This window comes from Indicator indicator, chromosome 2, assembly GCF_027791375.1.
Source record: "Indicator indicator isolate 239-I01 chromosome 2, UM_Iind_1.1, whole genome shotgun sequence".
Lineage (NCBI taxonomy): Eukaryota > Metazoa > Chordata > Aves > Piciformes > Indicatoridae > Indicator > Indicator indicator.
Window position 1 is genome coordinate 3,700,391 of NC_072011.1, and position 6,991 is coordinate 3,707,381.

Consider the following 6,991-nt stretch of genomic DNA (forward strand, 5'->3'; position numbering starts at 1 on the left):
CATGGCTTGTTGATGGCACCAGAGCAGTGGATCTCAGAATGGTTCATGGCTTGTTGATGGCACCTGAGCAGTGGATCTCAATGGCTCATGGCTTGTTGATGGCACTAGAGCAGTGGATCTCAGAATGGCTCATGGCTTGTTGATGGCACCTGAGCAGTGGATCTCAGAATGGCTCATGGCTTGTTGATGGCACCTGAGCAGTGGATCTCAGAATGGCTCATGGCTTGTTGATGGCACTAGAGCAGTGGATCTCAATGGCTCATGGCTTGTTGATGGCACCAGAGCAGTGGATCTCAGAATGGCTTATGGCTTGTTGATGGCACCTGAGCAGTGGATCTCAGAATGGTTCATGGCTTGTTGATGGCACCTGAGCAGTGGATCTCAGAATGGTTCATGGCTTGTTGATGGCACCAGAGCAGTGGATCTCAATGGCTCATGGCTTGTTGATGGCACCTGAGCAGTGGATCTCAGAATGGTTCATGGCTTGTTGATGGCACCAGAGCAGTGGATCTCAATGGCTCATGGCTTGTTGATGGCACCAGAGCAGTGGATCTCAGAATGGTTCATGGCTTGTTGATGGCACCTGAGCAGTGGATCTCAGAATGGTTCATGGCTTGTTGATGGCACCAGAGCAGTGGATCTCAATGGCTCATGGCTTGTTGATGGCACCTGAGCAGTGGATCTCAGAATGGTTCATGGCTTGTTGATGGCACCTGAGCAGTGGATCTCAGAATGGCTCATGGCTTGTTGATGGCACCTGAGCAGTGGATCTCAGAATGGCTCATGGCTTGTTGATGGCACCTGAGCAGTGGATCTCAGAATGGTTCATGGCTTGTTGATGGCACCTGAGCAGTGGATCTCAGAATGGTTCATGGCTTGTTGATGGCACCTGAGCAGTGGATCTCAGAATGGCTCATGGCTTGTTGATGGCACCTGAGCAGTGGATCTCAATGGCTCATGGCTTGTTGATGGCACCTGAGCAGTGGATCTCAGAATGGTTCATGGCTTGTTGATGGCACCTGAGCAGTGGATCTCAATGGCTCATGGCTTGTTGATGGCACCTGAGCAGTGGATCTCAATGGCTCATGGCTTGTTGATGGCACCTGAGCAGTGGATCTCAGAATGGTTCATGGCTTGTTGATGGCACCTGAGCAGTGGATCTCAGAATGGTTCATGGCTTGTTGATGGCACCTGAGCAGTGGATCTCAGAATGGTTCATGGCTTGTTGATGGCACCTGAGCAGTGGATCTCAGAATGGCTCATGGCTTGTTGATGGCACCTGAGCAGTGGATCTCAATGGCTCATGGCTTGTTGATGGCACCTGAGCAGTGGATCTCAGAATGGCTCATGGCTTGTTGATGGCACCTGAGCAGTGGATCTCAGAATGGTTCATGGCTTGTTGATGGCACCTGAGCAGTGGATCTCAGAATGGTTCATGGCTTGTTGATGGCACCTGAGCAGTGGATCTCAGAATGGCTCATGGCTTGTTGATGGCACCTGAGCAGTGGATCTCAATGGCTCATGGCTTGTTGATGGCACCAGAGCAGTGGATCTCATAGAGGCCCTTGGCTGGCAGTGCTGCTGCTCTCCACTGGACCCAACTGCATCATGACCTGTCCTTCCCCCTCTTGCTTCCTCAGGAATTTGGGAGGGGAAGTGGAGAACAGCTTCTTGAGAGCAGTCCTTCAGCCAGGGCAGGGCTGGCTTACTCCCTTCTTGTTGATCTTTACCTCTTCCTAACATGCTTTGTCCTGTCTTGTGCAGACCTACCTGTGTGCAAACCTTCCACCCCTGGCCTTCTGTAAGGTCCCTGTGAGGTCTCAAAAGCAGAGCTCTTGTTCACCTTCATGGTGTCTCTGTTTCCAAACTGGGTGGGGGAGGGAGCACGTTGCATCCTAGGTTGTGTACCTGTGGAGTTGTAAATGATACATTAAAACTGTATTCATCTAATTAAAAATGTAATTAAAATAAATAAATTTTAAAAAAGTAAAAAAAGACATTTGTCCTGTTTTTTGTGTGCCAGAGGGAAGGATGGAGCCTTTCCCTTGCTGCAGCTTCCTCTGGTTACAAGCTTGTGCTTTGGGTTGGGCAGCCCCTGCAGATGACAGCACTGAAGAGTTCTTCTCTACTCTGCCCTGGTGAGACCTCACCTGGAAGATTGCATCCAGTTTTGGGCTCCCTGGTTCAAGAGGAACAGGGATCTGCTGGAGAGAGTCCAACAGAGAGCTGCCTGGAGCATGTGCCTTATGAGGAGGGGCTGAAAGCCCTGGGGCTGTGTAGTGTGGAGAAGAGAAGACTGAGAGGGGATTTAATAAATGTTCATAAATATCTGAGGTCTGGGGGTCAAGAGGGAGGGGACAGGCTCTGCTCACTTGCACCCTGGGATAGGACAAGGGGCAATGGATAGAAACTCCAGCACAGGAGGTTCCACCTCAACATGAGGAGGAACTTCTTCACTGTGAGGGTGACAGAGCACTGGAGCAGGCTGCCCAGAGAGGTTGTGGAGTCTCCTTCTCCGGAGAGTTTCCAGCCTCATCTGGATGTGTTCCTGTGTTGGATTCTATGGTCCTGCTCTGGCAGGGGGGTTGGACTCGATGATCTCTGGAGGTCCCTTCCAACCCCTCACATCCTGTGAGCCTGTGAGCCCCCTGAGCACCACCTGTGGCTGGCACTGTGACCCATGAAGGGTGGGTGTCCTGCTGCCATCCCCCCATGCTGTGCCCCATGGTGGCTGGTAAAGGCTTTCACTGCTGCCCCCCAAGCTAATGGTCTTCCTGCTACCAGGCTTTTAGCATCACTGGCACCACTGCTGCAATGATGTTCTTCAACATGTTGTCTTCTCGGGGTTTTCACAGCTTTAAACCCTTCCATTTTTCTTGCTGGCTCCGTTGGAGGTGCTTTTTTTTCCTTTTAGATGTCTTCCCTGAGTGGCATAAATTTCAGTTTCAGCCATGAGAGGGCTTTTAGGGTCAGAAGAGCTGTAAAGCATTGCCGTGAAAGAGGCTCTCGAGTCATTAAGGGAAATTGCTGTAGCATCACCAGGGCTCCAGCTGGGCTGTAACACTTAAGCCCTTAAGTGGTCATTTCATGTCCTTTGAAGCGTTCTGGCTCTCAGCAAAGTGTGGATATCCATCAAACCCACTCACACCTGCAGAAACCTACAGAGGTGCTGGCATTTCAGTGCAACAAAACTTCATGTTCTCTCTTAACCAGCCAACCTGAAGATCTCTTGGGTTACAGAGCCAAACCCTCTGCTGTTTCTGTTGCCACAGTCTCTTTCATAAAACCACCAAGCTCTAGGGAAAAGCAACAGTCTGGGTCAATATTTTTTTCCTGCTTCCCCCCCCCCCCCCCCCCCCCTCTGTTTTTCAATTGGTTCCACTATGCCAGTTGGATGGTTGTTTTAAAACCCCATCTTTCTTGCACCAACCCCCCTTCTCCCCCCCCAAAGCTTCCAAATTCCAGATGAAGTTTATTCATGTCCAGCTTACTCCATCCTCCTTGTTGTCTTTTCACTTAGAACAGGCTGCCCAGGGGAGTTGTGGAGTCTCCTTCTCTGGAGACATTCAAAACCCCCCTGGATGCATGCCAGTGTGATCTGCTCTAGGTGATGCTGCTCTGGCAGGGGGGTTGCACTGGATGAGCTTTCAAGGTCCCTTTCAGCCCTTAACATTCTGTGATTCTGTGCTTAGTGTAATATCCAACCTAAACCTCCTCTGGTGCAACTTGAGGCCATTTCCCCTTGTACCTGTATGTTAAAATAGGGTTGTAGAGGTCAATCCTAATTCCCCACTAACTTGAACCAGGAAGAGGGCTCTCCATGGCAGACAGCATTTACCCAGGCATAAAAACCCCTAAGCATCCTCATGGCTCTCCCTTGGACTCTCTCCAGCAGGTCTCTGTCTTTCTTGGACTGGGGAGCCCAGAACTGGACACAGGATTGCAGCTGTGGTCTCAGCAGGACAGAGCAGAGAGGCAGAAGAACCTCCCCAGCCCTGCTGGCCACACTTTTCCTGCTACACTCCAGGATCCCATTGGCTCTCTTGGCCACAAGGGCACATTGCTGTCCCATGCAGAACTTGCTGCCCACCAGCACTCCAAGGTCTTGCTCTGTGGAGCTGCTTTCCAGCAGGGCAGCCTCTAACCTGTCCTGGTGCCTGTTGTTATTCCTCCCCAGATGCAGGACCCTGCACTTGTCCTTATTGAACTCCCTGAGGTTTGCCTGCAGCCAGCTCTCAGCCTGTCCAGCTCTGGTTGGATGCCAGCACAGCCTGACAGGTGTCAGCCACCCCCAGTTTTGTACCATCAGAACTTGCTGAGGGTACTCTCAATGCCCTCAGCCAGGTCATTGATAAAGATATTGAACAAAACTGGACCCAGAACTGATCCCTGGGGGACACCACTGGCCACAGGCCTCCAAGCTGACTCTGTGCCACTGATGACAACCCTCTGAGCTCCATTGTGGAGCCAGTTTGCAATCCACCTCCAGATGGTACCCCTCTGGTTGGTTCCAGATTTGCAGCTGGAAGCATTATGAGATCCAGCTGCCATCCATTTATATCAGATGCATTTGGTGCCTGTCTATACAGACCATGTTGTTCAAGCCTCTGTTAAAGCAAGGTGAGTCAGCTTTATAAATGAAAGAACTGAGGAGGGAGGCTCCTGGGAAATTAGCTTTAACATTAGAGATGTATTTGCACAGTAGGCTTCTCTTCCTGGCACAGCTAAAGAGGGTGAAAATGGAAGCTATTATAGTCAGGCTAACTTCTGTATGTCTTTATGCCAGCACCAAGCTTTTGCAGATGTAGGAAACAGCTGAAGATGTTGAAACAGCATCTCATACCATTGCCAGAAAGCTTTTGTGGGGTTATTATTTCACAGAATTAACCAGGTTGGAAAAGACCTCAGAGATCATCAAGTCCAACCTATCACCCAACACCATCCAATCAACTAACCCATGGCACTAAGTACCTCATCCAGGCTTTGTTTAAACACTTCCAGGGATGGTGACTCCACAACCTCCCTGGGCAGCACATCCCAATGGCCAATCTCACTTTCTGGGAAGAATTCCTTCATTCCATCCAGCGTAAACCTCCCCTGGTGCATCTTGAGACTGTGTCCTCTTGTTCTGTCCCTGGTTGTCTGGGAGAAGAGACCAATCCCCACCTGGCTACAACCTCCCTTCAGGTTGTGGAGAGCAGTAAGGTCTCCCCTGAGCCTCCTCTTCTCCAGGCTGAACACCCCCAGCTCCCTCAGCCTCTCCTCCTAGGGCTTGTGCTCCAGACCCCTCCCCAGCCTTGGTGCCCTTTGCAGCTCTTTGGGCTGAGAGGGTTTCTTTTGTCCCAGGAGGTGATCAAGAATCACACCAAGCCAAGGAGCTGCTTCTTCATCACAAGGGGGCTGAGCATGCCCACAGCAGCTCATGGCCCTGCTCAGACCATGTCAATGGGGCAGCTCCCCAGAATCAGTGGATTACCTCACACTGTGGTTTGCAGCACTTCTGAACAGGCTGTCCTCATAAAGAGAGCACAAGCAGAATAGTAAGAGGATGAGCAAACTGCTTTGCATAAAACTAATAAACAATTTTAAGAGCACATTTTAATTGAGCACTGCATTTAATTAGCTTTTCCCATGCCTTCAGCTTTGCTTCCTGGTTTTTGATTTACAGGGTTGAGGTCAGGAAGGACAGAAAATGTGGTAGGTGTAACCCTTGCTACTTGCATGTTGGCTGAGCAGTATTCAGAGAATCACAGAATCAACCAGGTTGGAAAAGACCTCAGAGATCATCAAGTCCAACTTATTACCTAATCCCTAACACCTCCTGACAACTAAGCCATGGCTCCAAGTGCCACATCCAAGCTTTTTTTGAACACCTCCAGGGATGTCAACCCCACCACCTCCCTGGGCAGCACATTCCCATGGCCAATCTCTCTTTCTGAGAAGAACTTCTTTCTAAGATCAAGCCTAAACTTCCCCCTGCACAGCTTGAGACTGTGTCCTCTTGTTCTGGTGCTGCTTGCCTGGGAGAAGAGACCAACCCCCACCTGGCTACAACCTCCCTGAAGGGAGGTTGTAGACAGCAATGAGGTCTCCTCTGAGCCTCCTCTTCTCCAGGCTAAACACCCCCAGCTCCTTCTCCTTACAGGGCAGTGCTCCAGACCTCTCCCCAGCCTTGTTCCTCCTCACCTCCAAGCCTAATCTTCCCCAGCCATTCTCATTGCTCCCTACTTTGCAACCAGTACCCTTTGGAACCTGAAAAGAGTGGGCCTCAGCATCTGGCATCTCCAGGGGCTGATTTTATTTCACTGCATTAATGAAGGGCCTCCAGTAGCAAGAGGTCATCAGTGAGCATGGACCCCATGCCTGTGGTGCTAGAGATGGACTTTCTGCTGCCCCTCCACTCTGTGCCAGGAACAGCAGACAAACACAAGGAGAAGAAAAGGGGAAATCTGGGATGCAAGCATGTTGTGTGTGTGGAAATTGAAAAGGACAGTGGACACCTGATGGTATCACAGTCTCACAGTCTCACAGTATATCAGAGGTTGGAAAGGACCTCAAGAGATCATCAGCTCCAACCCCCCTGCCAGAGCAGCATCACTTAGGGTAGTCTGCACAGGAATGCATCCAGGTGGGGTTGGAAAGTCTCCAGAGAAGGAGACTCCACAACCCCCCTGGGCAGCCTGTTCCAGGGCTCTGTCACCCTCACTGCAAAGAAGTTTCTCCTCATGTTGAGCTGAAATCTTCTCTTTTCAAGCTTGTACCTGTTGTTTCTTGTCCTGTGCACCACCCAAAAGAGCCTGGTCCCCTCCACTTGACCCCCACCCCTCAGCTATTGAGAGACATTGATCAGATCCCCTCTCAGCCTTCTCTTCTCCACACTAAACAGCCCCAGGACTCTCAGTCTCTTTTCACAGGGGAGATGCTCAAGTCCCCTAAGCATCCTCATGGCTCTCCCTTGGATTCTCTCCAGCAGGTCTCTGTCTCTCTTGAA